Source organism: Manis pentadactyla, chromosome X, assembly GCF_030020395.1.
Source record: "Manis pentadactyla isolate mManPen7 chromosome X, mManPen7.hap1, whole genome shotgun sequence".
NCBI lineage: Eukaryota > Metazoa > Chordata > Mammalia > Pholidota > Manidae > Manis > Manis pentadactyla.
Window position 1 is genome coordinate 129,029,253 of NC_080038.1, and position 19,377 is coordinate 129,048,629.

A 19,377-nucleotide genomic window follows, 5' to 3' on the forward strand; every position below is an offset into this window, starting at 1 on the left:
TTGATTCATCCATCAATGGACATTTGGGTTGCTTCTGCCTCTTGGCTGTTGTGAATAGTGCTGATGAACATGAGTGCAAATATCTCTGCAAAATCCTACTTTCAATTCTTCCCGATCTATACTCAGACATGGGATTGCTGGATCATATAGTAATTCTACTTTTAATTTCTTAAGGAACCTTCATACCATTTTTCATAGCAGCTGTACCATTTTACATTCCTACCAACAGTGCACAAAGGTTCCAATTTCTCCCCGTTCTCACCAGCACATTATTTTGTTTTTTGACAGTGGCCATCTTAATGGATGTGAGGTGATATCTCATTGTAGTTTGCTTTACATTTCCCCAATGATGTTGAGCATCTTTTCATATGCTTTTTGGCCATTTGTAAATCATCTCTTCCATTTGTTTTTTGGCTTTTTAAAATTGTGTTGTTTTTCTGTTGTTTAGTTTTAGGAGTTCTTTATATATTCTGGATATTAGTCCCTTGTCAGATATATGATTTGCAAATGTTTTCTACCATTCTGTAGGTTACATTTTCACTTTGTTGATTGTTTTCTTTGATGCACAGAAGATTTTAATTTTGACATAGTTGGATTTCTCTATTTTCACTTTTGTTGCCTGTGTTTTTGGTGTCATATCCTGGAAATCTTTGACAAATCCAGCACATGAAGATTTTCCCATTTTCTTCTAAGAGTTGCATAGTTTTGGTTTTACATTTAGGTCTTTGATCCATTTTAAGTTTATTTGCATAGATGGTATAAGGTAAGAGTCCAACTTTGTCCTTTTGCATGTGGATATGCAATTTTCCCAGCACCATTTGTTGAAGAGACTCTTCTAACCTCATCAAATGGGCTTGGGAGCCTTGTCAAAAATCACTTGACTATATGTGTAAGGGTTTATTTCTGGGCTCTCTTGATCTATAGATCTGTCCTTATGCCAATTCTGCAGGATTTTGATTACTATAACTTTGTAGTAAGTTTTCATATCAGGACATGTGAGCCCGCCAATCTTATTCCTCTTTTTCAAGATTGTTTGGCCTATTCAGGATCCCTTGAGGTTCCATATGAATTTTAGGATAGATCTTTCTATTTCTGCCAAAAATGCAACCAGGATTTTGATAGGTATTACATTAAATCTATAGATTTCTTTGGGTACTATTGACATCTGAACATTATTAGGTTTTCCAATCCATAAACACAAGATGTTTTCCATTTATTTGTGTCTTCTCTTTTAAAAAAACAGAATTATTGACATAATGTACCATAAAATTCATCCATCTAAGGAGTGAATTTTTCAATATTTCAATATATTTGATATATTCACAGGGTTGTGCAACCATTACCACAATTTAATTTTAAAACATTTTAATCCTTCCTAAAACAAATCCCATGCCTATTAGCAGATATTCCCCATTCCTTCCTTCCTCTTCCTACTCATAAGCAACTGCTAATCTACTTTCCATCCCTATAAATTTGCCTGTTCTGGACACTTGATGTAAATGGAATCATGTAACATGTGGTTTCTTTCACTTAGAATAATACTTCAAGGTTCATGCATATTGTACCAAGTATTAGTACTTTGTTTTTTTAAAAAGTGACTTTATTGAGGTATGATTGATATACAAAAAACTATATATATGTAATGTATACAACTTGATGGATTTGGAGATAAATATACAACTGTAAATGATCACCACAATCTATGCCATAAGCACATCCATCACTTCAACAAGTTTCCTTCTTCTTCCCTCTTTATATTTTTTCATTATTATTGTTGCTGTTATTATTTGTGATAAGAGTACTTAACATAACATCCATCCTCTTAACAAATTGTTGGATAAACAATAGAGTATTACTAACTATAGGTACTATGCTTTACAATAGATCTCTAGGACTTATTCATCTAGCATAATGGAAACTTTCTACCCTTTGACGAATACTTCCCCATTTCTCCCTCTCCCTAGCCCCTGACAATCACCATTCTATTCTCTGCTTCTACAACTTTGACTGTTTTAGATTTCTCATATAAGTAACATCATGTAGTATTTGTCCGTCTATGTCTGGCTTATTTCACTTAGCATAATTTCTTCCAGCTTCATCTATGTTATTGCAAATGGCAGGATTTCCTTTTTTAAAGACTGGCTAGTATTCCATCATAGTTATACACCATACTTTCTGTATCCATCATCTGTCAGTGGACATTTAGATTGCTTCCATGTCTTAGCTACTGTGAACAGTGCTGAAATAAACATGGGAGTGCAGATATCTCTTTGAGATCTTGATTTCAGTTCTTTTGGATGCATTTGTAGAATAGGATTACTGGATCAGATGGTAGCTCTCTTTTTAATTTTTTTAAGAAATCCATACTATTCTCCATAGTGGCTGTACCAATTTACATCCCCACCAACACTGTACAAGAGTTCCCTTTTCTCTACATATTTGCCAACACATATCTCTTGTCTTATTGATAACAGCTATCATTACAGGTGTGAGGTGAGATCTCATTGTGGTTTTGATTTGCACTTCCCTGATGGTTAGTCATGTTGAGCACCTTTTCATATAGCGGTTGGCCATTTGTATGTCTTCTTTGGAAACATGTCTCTCCAGGGCCTTTGCCCAGTTTTCAATCAGGTTATTTGTTTTTTGTTTGTTTGTTTGTTTGTTTTTGCTATTGAGTTATAGTAGTTCCTTATACATTTTGGATAATCTTTTATCGGATACGTAGTCTGCAAATATTTGTCTCCCAATTCATAGGTTGCCTTTTATTTTGTTGTTTCCTTTGCTACACAGATCTTCTGATTTCACATAGTCCCACTTGTATATGTGTTTTTGTTTGCTGTGCCTTTGGTGTCATATCCAACAAATCATTGCAAAGACCAATGTCAAGAAACTTTTCTACTATTTTTTCTTCTAGGAGCTCTATGGTTTCAGGTCTCATTTAAGTTTTTGATCCATTTTTAGTTTATTTTTGTGTGTTGTGTTAAACAAGGGTCTGATTTCATTCTTTTGCATGTGGATATCCAGTTTTCCTAGCACCATTTGTTGAAAAGACTCTCCTTTACCCATTAAATGGTCTTGGCAGCCTTGTTGAAGATCAGTTGATTGTATATGTGTGGGTTTATTTCTGTGCTATCTATTCTGTTCCATTAGTTATATGTCTGTTTTTATGCTGGTATTATACTGTTTTTATTACTGTAGCTTTATAATATATTTTGAAATCAGGAAGTATGATGCCTCCAACTTTGTTCTTCTTGTTCAAAATTTCTTTGGTTATTTGTGATCTTTTGTGGTTCCATATGAATTTTAGGATTTTTTTTTTTTGTAAAAAATGCCATTGGGATCTTGATAGACATTGCATTGAATCTGTAGATCACTTTGAGTAGTATGGATGTTTTAACAATACTAATATACCTGATCCATGGACATGGGATATCTTTCCATTTATTTGTGTCTGCTTTAATTTCTTTCATCAGTGTTTTATAGTTTTATTAATGAATAATATTCCATCACATGGATATACCAAATTTTGTTTACCCATTCAACAGTCAATGGACATTTTGAGTTGTTTCCACTTCTTGGCAATTATGAATAATGCTGCTATTAAAATACATGTACAAGTTTTTGTCTGGATGTATGCTTTCAATTCAATGTTTTTTAGTTTGAATGCATCATTTATGCATTCAATTCAATGATTATTTAGTAAATAAAAAAACAATATTTACAAGTTTGTGTGATCATCACCACTCCGTAATCCTAGAATATTTTCATCTCCCCAGAAAGAAATCCATACAATCACTCTTCATTCCCTACTCCCTGCCTCTGGCAACTACTATTTTGCTTTCCATCTCTATAGATCTGCCTATCCTGGAAATTTCACATAAATGAAATCATGTAATATTTTTGTCCTTTTGTGTCTGGACTCTTTCACTTAGCATAATATCTTCAAGGGTTTCTCTACATTGTGTAAGAACTTCATTCCTTTTTATGGCTGAATAATATTCCATTTTATGAATATACCACATTTACATATGGGTTGTTTCCATATTTTAGCTTTTATGAATAATGCTGCTATAAGCATTTGTATACAAGCTTTTGTGTGGACATGGACATATGTCTTCAATTCACTTAGATATTTTCAACATCTCTAGGAGTGGTATTGATGAGTTATATAGTCACTTCATGCTTAACTCTGAGGAACTATCAAACTATTTTCCAATGAAGCTAAACCTTTTGTAGTACAACCACCAATGTATGAGGGCTCCAATTTTTTTATGTCTTTGCCAACATTTGTTATTGTCTGTCTTTTTTTATTATAATCATACTAATGGCCTGAAGTGGTATGTTGTGGTTTTGACTTACATTTCCTTACTGACTAATGATGTTGGGCATGTTCTTACATGCATGATGGCCATTTATATGTCTTATTTGGAGAAATTTATAGGAAACCAAGCAGAATTATAGATTTGCAGGCTATTAAAACTAGTGCAAAAGAAAAATATGAAGAATTTAATGAAGTGTTTAGGACTCATTTACTATATAACAGGGGTGATAGTTAATTTTGTGTATCAACTTGACTGGGCCATGAGGTGGCCAGATATTGCTTAAACATCATTCTGGTTGTTTCTATGAGAGTGCTTTTGAATGAGATTAGTATTTAAATCAGTAGACTGAGTAAAGCAGATTGCCCCCCATAATATGAGTGGGCCTCATCGAATCAGTTGAAAGCCTAAATAGAAAAAAAGAAAGGTTGACCCTCCACCAAGTAAGAGAGAATTCCTCTTGTCTACTGCCTTTGAGCTGAGGTATTGGCTTTTTTCTGCCTTTGGTCTTGAACAGAAATATTACCTGTTCCTGGATCTCAAGCTTGACAGCCTTTGGCCTGAAACTACACCATTAGCTCTTCTGTGTCTCCAGCTTGCCAACTCACCCTGCAGATCTCGGGACTTGTCAGTTTCCATGATCATGTGAACCAATTCCTGAAAATAAATCTCTTTAATATATGTTAAAAGTTATATATTTATTATACAAATAAAAATAAAAATAAATATTATATATATATATATATATTCAGCTTGGTATAAAAATATTTATTATAAGGAGTTGGTTCATATGATTATGGAGGCTGAAAAGCCCATATATATGATATATATACTATTGGTTGTGTTTCTCTGAAGAGCCCTAACACACCACGTTTAGGGAAGCCAGACTCCACTGGTTATTGGGGGCTCCTAAAAAGCCTGTCTCCTTTCAGAGTGACTCACACATTGAAAAGAACTGAGCTTTCAAGTTTGGCAGTATCAGTGCATGTTTCAACATGTTTAGAGAGGTAAGGAATGAAAAGTTCTAATATTGGAAGATGACAAGCAAGCCTATAGTCAACAAACAGATTTCATAGTGTATAATATCACTTCTTGACGTTCATTTTCTAGCCTAAAAAGTAAAAATGATGCTATTTATTTAGCATTGCCTCACATAGCCGTCTGTCTTCTCTATTTGCTTGCTTTTTTTTTTTCACAATTCAAAAATTTATTAAGTTGTGAAATGTTTCTTTGCTTTGCTGTGGTCCAGAAAACAAGCTCTGCTTTCTAAAGCCAACCCAATACCTTCAATATGCTTCCAGAAACATTTAGCATAGATAGATGCAAATATGTAGCGTACGCACACCTGCATATACATAAAGCACACTGACATTGTTGGGTATTGTTTGCCAATCACATCTGTGGAAGGTGGAATATGATTGTAGTCATCTCTTTTTAAATCCGTTCTAAATCTGCTTTGCTCGCTATCTCCTATAGCAAAATTTTCCAAAGTGCACAAATGCGTACAATGTATACACACAGATATCTGCTATAAACATAAATTTGTCATTTTGTACAAACGTTAGCATCTATTTGCTTGCTTTTTAAAAGTACTTTTCTCTGGACTTTCTGTAGCTCCATCCAGTCCTTGTTAGGATGAAGACATCGGAACTTGCAATAGTGTTCTAGTTCATACATACCTGGGTTTTATGTAGGAAGAGGAAAATATTTGCATTTTCTTACAAATAGACGGCTCTGTTTCTCAGCACTTTGCTGGCCTCCCTTCACTATGCTTGTCCCAGGCACGGGTGTGCTCAAGTCTTCCTGCTGAGAGCCTCTGTTGTGGAGTTAACTCAACAGGAGGCTAGAGCAAGAACACATGATATGGTTAAGGTGCTTGATGTGTGTTTCCCACTTCCTCTATGATTACTCAGCACTTATATGTTCCCAAAGGAGTGGTCTCCCAGAATCCTTTCATTACCTCTTTACTATATCATGATACTTCAAAGGTGAAAGCTCACTTTTCACCAGAGGGATGTTTGTATTTCTCCATAACATCAATCTGTCTTCTACCTACTTCTTCATCAACACTAATCAAAAATTGAAGAAAGAAAAATGGATAATGTATCATGCTGCCCTTCTTTTTCTCCAATAGCCTAAGATCCTATAACGGCTTTTTAAAATCCGAATATGGTTACCTGGGTAACCACGACTCTGTAGGAAGCTCATGTTCTCTTTCCTTTCTATACTACTCACTCTTCAGTTTCCATTTTCTTTCAAATTAATCAACCTTTAGGATGCAATGAAAATTCTCAAATATGTAGGCATTGACAGTTTTTAAGCAATTACAGCTCTGTATAAACAGGCTTTTCCATTTTTTAATTGGATATTTTTAAACACATCTTAAATACACAAAATTCTTTTGAAGAGAATTACACAGTTTTCTTGCATGAGAGAAGGAATGGCAAATTTTAAAACAATATTTAAGCATATTCTCAAAAAACATTATCTACTATTCCATTTAAATTTCATTGGTGGGCAAGAGTACTTTTAAGAGACAACAGGGCATGATCTTTCTGCCTCCTGCTGGGAATCCAAAGAAGTGAGTTGCATTTTTTATCTCAGCTCCTAACTTGGTAACTGGACCTCTAGATCATTATAACATCTGTTTATATTTGTTTACAAAGAAATAGCAGGTAATTTTACAGATATATTTTTTATTGACATATAATTCACATACCAAAAAAACTCACTATTTTAAGCTATACAGCTCAGTGATTTTTAGTATATTTACCAGGTTGTGCCACCATCAGCACTCCCTAATTACAGAAAATTTTCATCACCCCCAAAGAAAGCCCACACTCATTAGCAGTCACTCCCCAATCCTCCTTGCCACCAGCCACTGGCAACACTGATATACTTTCTGCCACTATGGATTTGCCTGTTCTGGACATTACATACAAAAGGAGTCGTACAATATATGGTCTTTCTGACTAGCTCTTTTCTTTCTTTTTTTTTAAATTGAAGTACCATTGATATACAATCTTACCAAGGTTTCACATGAATGACATTGTGGTTTCAATATTCACCCAAAGTATCAAGTCCTTATCCCACCTTCCCTCCACCCTCACCCATTGCAGTCACTATCAGCATAGTAATATGCTATAGCTGACTGGCTTTTTTCACAAGCCATAATGTTTTTGAGGTACAAAGATTTTGCAATAGGTATCAGTCCTTTATTACTTTTTATTGCCCCATCCTATTCCATTGTACAAATGTAGTACCACATTTTATTTATCCATTCATAACTTGATGGATATTTGGGTTGTTTCCACATTTTGGGCATTCTGAATAATGCTGCTATGAACATTTGTGTAGAAGTTTTTTTGTGTAGATATTAGTTTTCATTTCTCTTGCATATATACATAGGAGTGGAATTACTGGATCACATGATAACTCTGTGTTTTACCATTTCAGGAATTGCCAGACTGTATTCCAGAGTGGCTGCACCATTTTACATTACCACTAGCATGTACAAGCATTCTCATTTTACTGACACTTATTATTGTCCATCTTTTTATGTACATTATATATCCTAGCCCTTATAGCCATCCTAGTCAGTATGAAGTCACATCTTACTGTGTTTTGATTTGCATTTCCCTAATGATTAATGATGTTGAAAAACTTTTCATGTGCTTATCAGCCATTTGTGTATCATCTTTGGGGGAAATGTATATTCAAATCTACTGCCCATTTTCTAATTATGGTGTCCTTTTATTGTTGAATTGTAAGAGTTTTTTGTATATTCTGTATGCAAGACAGTTATCATATATGTGATTTGCAGGTATTTTCTCTCATTCTGTGTGTTGTCTTCTCACTTTCTTAATGGTCTCCTTTGAAGTATGAAAGTCCTAATTTTGATGAAATCCAAATTATCTATTTTTTCTTTGCCTTCTTCTTATTTAAATGTCATCTCTAAGAATTGCCTACATTGCCTAATCTAGGTCATGAAGATTCATACCTATTTTCCTTCTAAGAGTTTTCCGGTTTTAGGTCTTTGATACAGTTTGAATTAAATTTTTGCATGTGGTGTAAAATAAGGGTTCAACTTCATTCTTTTGCATGGAGATATCCAGTTGTTCCAGCACATTTTGTTGAAGACTATTCTTTCTCTTTGAATGGTCCCGGCACCCTTGTTGAAAGTCAATTGACCACAGAAGTGAGGGTTTATTTATGGGCTTTCTATTCTACTCTATTGACCTACATAGGCCAGTGTCACACTGTCCTGATTAGTGTAGTTTAGTAGTACGTTTTGAAATCAGAAAGTGTGAAGTCTATATTTGTCATTCTGATCCTTCCAGTGGCTGCAAAGTTGCTGGTTTTCATTGTGATTATGGGCTGTTGGTTGTCAAGGCTACCACAGAGCAAGGGAGAGAATATGGGACTGGGGGAATTCTAATAGCACAATCTTACTGTTCTTACCAAGATTAAACCATTTTTCTTGAAAAAATGCTCTCTGGATTTTTGCAAGGTTTTAATTAATTTCCAAAGTTCTGAAAAACTTGCTTTTGACATTTTTTGGCTAGTGTTTTCATTCCTTTTATGGAGGAGAGGTTTTTCAGAGTTCCTTCCTCCACCATTCTTGAAGTCATCTAGATCTGAGATTTTTAACCTCCACTACTTTCTCCTTCTTTGCACCAAATATTGTTAGACCAACCTGTGCTGTTTTTTAGGAATTGAATAGATAGCAATATTGCAAATTATCAGTTGCATTATAAGCCAGCATAAACTGTTGGATTTCCAGAATTCTGGTTATGTAAATCAGGCTCCTTGTCTTTTTATGTATTAGTGTGTGTATTTATTACCTATGAAGCAGAATGTTAAAAATGGGAATATTTTGTCTCAGAATTGCCTCCAAAAAATATATGTGACAAATGGCCATCATTTTTGTTATGGAATACATGTTGGTGCTCTCCCAAAATTTATATGTTGAAACACTATCCCAATGTGATGGTTTTTTGAGATGGAAACTTTGGGAAGTAATTAGATAATGAAGGTAGAGCTCTGATGAATGGGATTAGTGCCCTCAAAAGAACAGGCCAGAGAGCTAGCTAGTTCTTTTTCTACCATGTAAGGACACAGCAAGAACTCAGCCATCTGCAGCCCAGAAGAGAGCTCTCACCAGAATCTGGCCATGCTGGCATCATGATCTCTAACTTCCAGCTTCTGGAACTATGAGAAATAAATGTTTCTTGTTTAAGTTACCTTGTCGATCAATTTGTTATAGCAAACCGACCAAGACAATTCTAAAAAGAAGTATTAGCTAATCCAATGAAGGAAATGCTGAGTGCATTCTAAAACAGGTTCTGTGACTCCTAGCCCACCACCAGCCTCCAGTCCAGACAAGGGAAGATGAGATGGTCAGGAAAGATAACTGATGAGTGAGGATTACTTTGACAATTGTCATAATGCGTGCATTTCCCTCCCTACTCTCCCAGTCTTTAAACTAAATTAAAGGGGCTTCAAGAGAGCTAACTACTCTGAGCTTTATAATGTATTCCCTGGAGTTTGGACAACACTTGATGTGTGTCCTTTGAAGTTCAGAAGGCCCAAGGGATGGTGATTAAGGTTTGCCTCAAATAATACATTTAAAGACTGGATGGTGTTGCCTGTGACTGCAGAGCAAAGAGAAAGGGTCACAGTGGGAGCAGTCTGAACTTCAAGAATTTGGTTGGGCAAAGGTATGGAGTGTTTACCACGGGCCAGAAAGGGTCCTAAGGAAGGTATTTAGGCCTGAAGTCTCTTGAACGGTATCTGCTTACAAAGTATGCTTGCTAGGGCAAAGTGATGTCAACCATCAGAGTCTGGGCAGAGCGTACAGCCAGAATTGAGGGCTGAGGGGGAGAAGAGCAAGGAATGAGTAATGGTATCATTGGCAGAAACTGAGACAATGAGAGAAGAATCTGTTAAGAAAGAGAGAAGTTTCAAGTTTTAGCTTAGACATCATTTTTTATATTTAGTATCCCAAATAATTATTTCACATTAGTTAAAAGATGTCTCTGCAAACTTCTTTGTATATATTTAATATTTCCAAAATATTTTAGAGAAACTAAGCAATATTTTTATTGCACCTGGGATGCTTCACTAAATCGAGGAACAGAAAGTCTAAATTCTAGTTGTAGTTCCACCATTATATTGTATGGGACCTTATCTACTCTGTGCCTCAGTTTCCTCACTATGAAATAGAGAGAATATCTCATGTGATGAAGAAAGAAAATATAGAATAATTTCTTAATGTTCTTTGAAAAGTGAAAGTGCAAGATTTATTCCAAATCTCTGATAATTAGTACATACCAGTAATCTGGCAGAGATAGGGCAGAAGGCAACGATGTTTGTATTCCAACACAGGAATCTAGCAGGCCCCAATAACCTATAATGAAATAGCTAACGTAGATTATTCTCAGCGCTCACCTGGAACAAAATATTCCCTGAGGCGGAGGCCTTGGGAACTGCAGAGGTTATGCTCTAGAACATTAAGGAAGGATAGGACCTACTGGGTAGTGCTGCATTTTACAACATTGGATAAATTAAAACAAAAGTGTAACAAAAGTCCCTAATGTCTCACTACAAAGTACAGAGTGAGACTTAAGGGCTTATTTGACTCTGCTAAAAGGATCTCATCTCTGACCAGATGCAGCAGCATCTCCCCGTACCCCAAGTGCAAAGTCACTGTTGAAGATCCCAAAAGACTTGCAGCAATCTGGTGATTTATATGGACCAGACACCTGAGTACTGAGGACGCTCCACCGAGGATGATGGCATTTGTCCATGCGTTTACTAACTGGAGCATCAAGATGTACTTCTATTAGTTTACTGATCTGATTAACACAACCTAGCCTAGATGTGCTGAGACCCTAGAACTCGCCTGGCATAATGCAGAGGAAGGAACTCAAGGACTTAGGGGGAGAAGTACGCTAGTGTAAATTTATCACGTATGACTTGCTTCCTTCCTAATTGCATCCTCTGAAAGGCCAGATGACTGTTTTTTCACTATGAACTTGAGACAAATTGAGTTAAGCCCAAATACCTGTTTCTTCCTTAGAAAATAATGTAAAACTGGAATGGAAGAACAGCATAGGGAATGTAGCCAATAATATTGTAATACCTTGGTATAGTGACACAATGTTACTACACTTACTGTGGTGATCATTTAGTAATGTATATAGTTGTCAAATCACTGCATTGTACATCTGAAACCACTGCGATATTGTATATCAATAAATATTGTATACTTGAATAAAACAAATACATGAATAAACTTAAGAAAAAGAAAAGAATTTAAAACTTTTAGAAGTGCTGCAAGAGTAGGAATACCACCAAGAATATTCATGTACACCCTTTATCCAAATTCATATTTTGTTAACATTTTCCTTCATTTGCTTTATAATTTGTGTGTGCACTCTTTACATATATATGTGTGTGTGTGTATACACACAATTTTTTCTGAACTTTTTCAGAATAAATTGCATACATCATGGCTCTTTACTCCTAAATACTTAATTGTGTATTTTCTTAGAATAGGAATAGTCTCTTATATAACCATAGTACAGTTGTTAACTTAATTAAATTTAATATTAATACAAAGCTTTGATCTAATTTAACTCCCATTGTCCAAACTTGCCAATTTACTAATGACATCCTTTCCAGCATTTTTTTACCCATCAGCACAGGACCCAGTATAGGGTCAGATACTACATTTAGTTGTCACGTCTCTTGAATCTCCTTTAGTCTTGAACATTTACACTGTCTTTTATGACACTGAGATTTCCATAGAATACAGTTCTCCTTCCTTTTGTTTTAATAGGTTGCTCATCATTTGGAGTATGTCTAATATTTCCCTGTGTTTAGATTCATATTATTCATTCCTGGCTAAAAAACTACATAACTGATGCTGTGTCCTTCTCAGGGCATAATATTGGAAGACACAGGATGTATCTGCCCCCAACGGGTGGTGTAAATTTTGATCACCCAATCAAGTTGTTTTCTTATTTTTCCTCTTTACACAGTTACTATTTTTTCTCTAGCAACTAATAAGCAGTCTGTGGAGAGCTGTTTTAAGAACAATGCAAATATTCTGGTCCACATCAAAATTTCCCCTTTGTTTTAGCATCAATGGATAATTCTGGCCTAAATCAGTCTTTACTCTGATGGCTGGAAAATGGCGATTTTCCGATTCCAGTGCTCCCTCCACAGTTACTGTTTGATGCTCAAGGCTCCTTATCTTTTAAAGCAGTTTTATTTGCTGTTCTCTCCAGGTGGGGATGCTAGTGTGACATACTGCAGTCAAAATGAGTTTGCTGACGTCAGTGAGGATAATAAGGCCTCTGGGATAGCAAAGACTAGACGAGGCACTGACCCAACATAGACAAGGTGGGGGCGCCTACTAGAATAGGTAGCAGTGCCTGTATGGTAATCAGAAATTGTAATTCATGGGGACCTTTGGCATTATATAATTAAGCAGGAACCATAGGACAGAACTAGGTGGGCAGCCCACTGAGGTCCTTCCATAACTTACAAAACTCCTGGTTTAGTGAATGAAAACTGGACTTAATCTACTGTAAGAGAAAGTCATGACCTTTCATCCAATTATCAGATCTGAGTTGATTTATAGATTTAGGGTCCCATAAAAGAAGGGAAGCCAGGTACCCTTAAGGAGGGACACCACAAGTCTGTATGCATGTTCCTGCCTGATTTCCCCCAGTGAACCTGTAGCCATTTTCCCTGGGGAAAGGGAAATAACCCAAATTTTGGAGAATGGTAAATAGTTCATAGTTAACGCTAATCTCTGAACAGCCTGAACACTGGCCACCAGTCATAGGCTTTTAGGGTAAGAATCAACAAGATAAGTGCAGCTTTGACCCTAGTCAGTCTTGCCACGGGCCCAGTGAAACCACCAACCCCAGTCCAGTGGAAATATTATATTATGTAAGAAAGGGCCAAATAGAAACTCCCAGAGTTCAGCCTCCCCCCAAAAAAGCAATACTGCCTCCCTGGTAGAAATGCAGAGATAAATATTACCTTCAATGACTTGAAAGATATAGGAGTGATGGTTTAATTCATATTTGGCTACTATAAAAGGCAGATGGGTCTCAAAGTGACCTTAAATTATCTTTAATTGCATCTCATCCCTAATTGTGGCCTCTGTTCCAGATATGATCTTATAAACTGTTGGCAAGTAGCTATTGGTCTAATGAAAGCATTTTTTTCTATGTATCAATCAGGACTGGAACTAGGGGGAGGTGAGTGCACTCACCTTGGGCACCGAATTTAAGTGAGTAAGTACCAAAAAAACTCAGTAACCAAGGTAAATCATATTTTAGTGCAGTATTTTTATAAAACTGAAGTTAATGCAAAAAGCCCACAGTATACAAAATAGCAAAATTTTAAATAGAGACAGGATTAGCAACAGAGAACACCAGAAGCAGAACACTTTCCCTGTCTTGCCAGGTATGTCAGCTCTTCAGCCGTGTGCTGGGAACAGTGCAGGGAATATTGATCACCTCACCCTCTCATAGCACATCATGATGCTAGGCTACCCCTGATCGCCTCATGTTCACCGAACCTGGAGAACAAATGGGAACAGGTGTCCAGGTGATAGAAAATGGGTGATAATTTAGAAAATACAGGGGCCCACTGATATCTCAGTACTAAGTTTTGGTGGACAAAGGCAGATATGTTCAGTGATCTGGGACATACAGGATAATCCTTCTGAAGTGACTGAAAAGTTGTTGCATCTGGACCCCCTACCGTTTAATGGGCTTCAATGGATATTAGAGGTAACATACATCACATTTGACAGGCTGCTTCTTTCCCTTCACTGGCCTGCAAAGCTGGAATCTTCCATCCTTGAGAGGGCCCAGAGCAGGTAATGGTACTGCATCTGATTCAGGCTATAGTGAGAGTGGTTCTACCACCTGGCCCTTGTCACCCAATAGACCCAATGGCACCAAAAACATCCGTGGTAGATTGGGAGGTTATGACAGCCCGTGGAAAGTCCACATCAGAGAATCACAGCAAGAAGCCCCGGGAGCTCTGAAACAAGCCTATGTTCCAGTAAGGGAGTCACTTTTCTTCCTTAAAATCCGTTCCTTTCTAGCTTCTAGTTTCTGGTCACATCGAAGTTCTAACATAGATCTTCAAGTGAGCATGTAACCCAAACTGTCCATCATAAATTGGGTGCTGAAAGCTGCCTCCCTGAAAACACAGGTGTTCCCTGAAGCATTTCATCTTTCATGGAAGCTGTGTACAGCTGACTGTTGAACAATGCAGGGGTTAGGGAGTGTTGACCCCCCATGCAGTCACAAATCCACATATAACGTTTGACTCCTCAAAAACTTTACTAACAGCCTACTGCTGGCTGGAAGCCTTACCAATAACATAAACATATTTTGCATGTTATATCTACTATATTCTTACAATAAAATAAGCTAGACAAAAGTGTTTTTTTCAAGTTGTCACAAATCTCCAAAAAATGTTCCAATAAATTTATTGAAAAAAATCCACACATATGTGGATCCATAAAGTTCAAACCCATGTTGTTCAAGGTCAACTGTATCTGGAAGGTGGCCTGCGCAGATCTTGAAGGTGGAAGTCGAAGCATACCTCCTTCTCCCATATAGCTCTTCTTCCAGTGACTCACACCTACAACCTCATGGAGAGTTCAAAGCTTATTTACAGCTGGTTCCCCATGATATGACTATAACAGCCAGAAGTGAACTGTTTCGGCCTCATAACCATGAGGGGTATCCTTGAAGGACAATGGAGAAGTCAAATCCTCGCCATGGGCAGAACTTCAGGGAGTACAACTTCTGGTACACTTTGCCTGCTTGGCCTTTGGGCCAGGGTCTATACCAGAGGATGGCACACTTTCTCTAAAGGGCCAAATAGTATTTTCAGCTTTGTAGGCCACATATGAGCTCTGTCACCACTGCTCAACTCTATCCTTGTAGTGCAAAATCAGCCAGGCTAGGATGTAAACATACAGGTGTGTCTGTGCACCAATAAAGTTTTATTTACAAAACTGGGCCACAAACTAGAGTTTGGAACCTCTCGTTTGTATCAGTTCATTGGCAGAAGCTGATGGTTTGGTCAGAATGGTTATGGATTTGGAAGAAGTGAAAGTGGAGGATTGGTAACAAGGTCAACCTCTTAATTTGGGGTCCATAGAATCCCAAGTGGCCTGAAGACTGAACAATATAGTATTACATAATAGTGGTTTCCTTAATAATCTTATGCATTTTATGAAGTGCACTTAAAAGTTACTCTGGGAAGGGGTCCACAAGCTTGGCCAGACTATGAACACCTTTGAAAGATGAAGATTTTGAGAACTCAGAATGGGCCTAGAGAGTGAAAATTTTCATGTCTCAAGTAGAATGCATCCCAAAAGGCCCTAGTCTCCATTGCAGAGGAATGGTACCAGCAGAGTGAGGGAGAGCAAATCCAGAAAGTTTCTATTCTACTGAGGGAAATTGCTACTCCATTCATAACGGACGGGGTCCAGTGTAATCAACCTGCCATAAGGTTATGGCTAGTCACTTCCAAGTATGGTACTTTACAAGGGGCTCCGAGTTTGTTGCTGATGATGATAAAATTGGGTCAAAGATCATGGGATTCACTGCTCTTATGTACATTATCACAGCAGCAGCAGGTCTCATAGATTGTTGGAAAGGCTTCTTCAATATTCAGTTACCTGGGAAACTAGCCCCTTGCAAGGCTGAGGCGCTGTGGAGTCACTCTTAACCAGCCTACAGTACATACATACTCCAACTTCTCTCATTGTCAGAATACATGGGTCTGGGAACCAAGGGGTAGAAAGGGCTACTGGTACCTCTCATGCATCATTAAATGTAATAATCCATTGACAAAACTTTTCTCTCTCATACCTGAGACTTAGAAGTTGAGGACAGCAGAACTTTTGGTAGACCCTGGCAGTAATGATAATTTCATCAGCATCAAAAGCCTTGACAGCAAGTCAGTCACCAGAAAATGGAAGGATATGGACGAGACTGCTTGAGAGCTATGAGTATGGATGAGATTACATTCTTGGGGATCCCAAGAAACACTGGGATGAGGGATTGGTGTAGAGGAGAGCCGGAGATTCCATAAGACTGCATGGAAGCAAATCCAGAGAAATAATGTATGTGACTTATTCTGATCACACTGTGATTATTTAGACCTTATAATGGCATATTTTCCATGAAATCTCTGAATTTTAGAGTCATGCAACTAAAAGAACCATGACTTAAGTTTTACAATTTAAATAGCTATTTTCATCTCTTTTTTTTTGCAGTATTACCTCTTTTAATGGTTAACATGATTTTTTGCACCCCATGTGCTCTCATATCCACGCTGCACCCACCTTTACCTTTAAGATGGGCAGGAAACCCTCAGTCCCCCTCCTGTGTCTCTCTTTTACTCTCACTGCTACCACACTCACAACACTTCTGACACCAGATGTCTCAGGGTTTCCCCCACCAAACAACTCTCTGCAACACCAGTTAGATGTCCTACAATGTAACTCAATCCTGACACTATCTGCTTGGAGATAGAGTCAGATCCCATAAGTTAAGGGCTCACTTCTCGCAAAACTGTCCCTCCCACCATCTTCCAACTTCAGACGCCAATTCCAGGTCCCACCTCTCACTTGTGCTTCTGACCAATGGACTATAAATCCAGGGTTCCAAAGACTGCCTCCCCTCCTTGGGTTTGATTAGTTTCCTAGAGCAGCTCACAGAACCCAGGGAAATAGTTATGTTGACCAGTTTATTTAAGAATATGATAAAGGGTACAGATGAACAGCCAGATGAAGTGATACTTAGGGTCTGGGAGGGTCGTGAGTGCAGGAGCTTCTGTCCTGGTGGAGTGAGGGGTGTGCCACCCTCCAAGTCTACAGACGTCTTCACCAACCTGGGAGCTCCCCAAACCCCACACTTCTCGGATTTTTATGGAGGCTTCCTCACGTGGGCATGATCAGTGATTAACACCACTTCCAACCCCTCTCCCCTCTCTGGAGAATGGGAGATGGGGCTGAAAATTCCTTTTAATCATGGCTTGACCTCTCTGGTGACCAGCACCCACCCAAGAGCCCACCAAGACACTCCTATCACCCAGGAAATTCCAGGGATTTAGGAACTCTGTGTCAGGAACTGGGTCAAACACCAAGTATTAGAACAGGAGATGCTCCCAGTGCTCTTATTACTTAGTAAATTACAAAGGTTTTAGGAACCTTGTGCCAGGAACTGGGGACAGAGACCAACATGTATTTTTTTAAATTATCTTTCAGTGAGCATGTCTCTTACTGCCCCGGGCTGGTGTGGTCTGGGGTAGCGCAGATTATAATACAACTGGGTTCTTACATGTACTCTCACAGTGCTCACCCCAACAAAGTTCTTAGCTCCTTGAGGAGGTCTATGTCTTTTATCAATGCTACTCAAAGTGTAGTCTATGGACAGTTTGCTATCAGTCAGTCCATGCCTAGATACGTACAGAAATTAAGATTAGTCATTTTAAATTTCGATACAAATTTGGCAAGGTCATTTCTACGTCTATAGACCATTTGAAATTTTTGGACTTTTATTTTCTAGCTTAGTGGCTTTTTAAAAAAATTCTTCTAATATTTCATTTTATTGTATTTTATAAGAGTATTGGTCCATGAAGGATTGGAAATGTTTCTAATTTAAGTGTAGTTGACATTACAATATTACATTAGTTTCAAGTGTACAACATAGTGATTCAACATTTATATATATTGCAAAGTGATCACCCCAATAAATCTATCTACCCTCTGTCACCATACAAAATTGTTACATATTAGCTATATTCCCTCTGCTGTACGTTGTACCTCCAGGGATTGGAAATTTCTAGAAAAGCCTTTCACTACACATTCTGAGAAGCACTATTTTTGACAACCACTTTTTTTTATATGAAGCTTTTGAGTTTCATTTGGAGGCCAGTCTTTACAGTTTAATTAGAAAGACTGAAATACAAGCAACAATATGGGCAAAATATTACCAGTGTACAAGAAGGATAAGAAATAGAAAAAGAAATCATTGCTGCACATTACCAATATACACCAGCAACATTACAGACACCAGCAGATATTTCCTGTAGCTCAATTTATTTCAGATGATGGACAAATGGTAACTTCTAACATCTCTTGGTTCTGATGTTAATTTTGTTTTGTTTTTGTTGTTGTTGTTTACAAAGGAGAAAAGGGATTCCATGTTTGGATTTTGTCCACAGAACAAATTTGCTTTTGTGCAGCCATAGTTTTTGATATACTTGTTTACTTTGAAAGACACTTTGTAAAATCCTTCTTCCACTTGTGACTTTTGAAATATGTTTTAAACTGTAGATCTTATAGTACTTTAACTTCTTGTTTTGCCTAGTATGATGCTGATTCTTAAATTTATGATTGATATACACTGAGATCATCTTAGTGTTGCATTTCATTCATGTAACCTAGGACAAAGAAAACTCTGAAAACAGGGTTGTCTCACCAAAAATATGAATAAAAATTATGTCTAATAACTAAACTATTAATTCATTCAACATGCATTGGACACCCATGTGCCAGAAACCCAAAGACAGGCCATGGTGCAGAGATGGAATTTTGACTTTCTTGCAACCAGGGATCCTTTCATTTTCTATCCCATTAATGGCCAGGTAGCATATCATTGAAAAAGCTTTTCTTTGTCGAATACCAGAAGCCTAGTTCTAAATTCATAATTGTTGAAGAGTGAGCTATTCTAGCACACTGAGAATTAACCCATTTCCATATGATAATACATTGTAAGGTGAAGAAAGTAGGATATAAGAGGGTATGTGCACCACAATTCCCAATGTGTAAAACACATATATGAAAAGAATCGGGAAGGCAATAAAAATTATAATAGTTCTGTTGGACCAAAAGCATTAGGGGTGGTTTCTGTTTCTCTGTTTTTCCAATCATTTGGAATACATTATTTTCATAGTTTAAAAAACAGAGGCAGTAAACATGAACAGACAATTCACAAAAGAA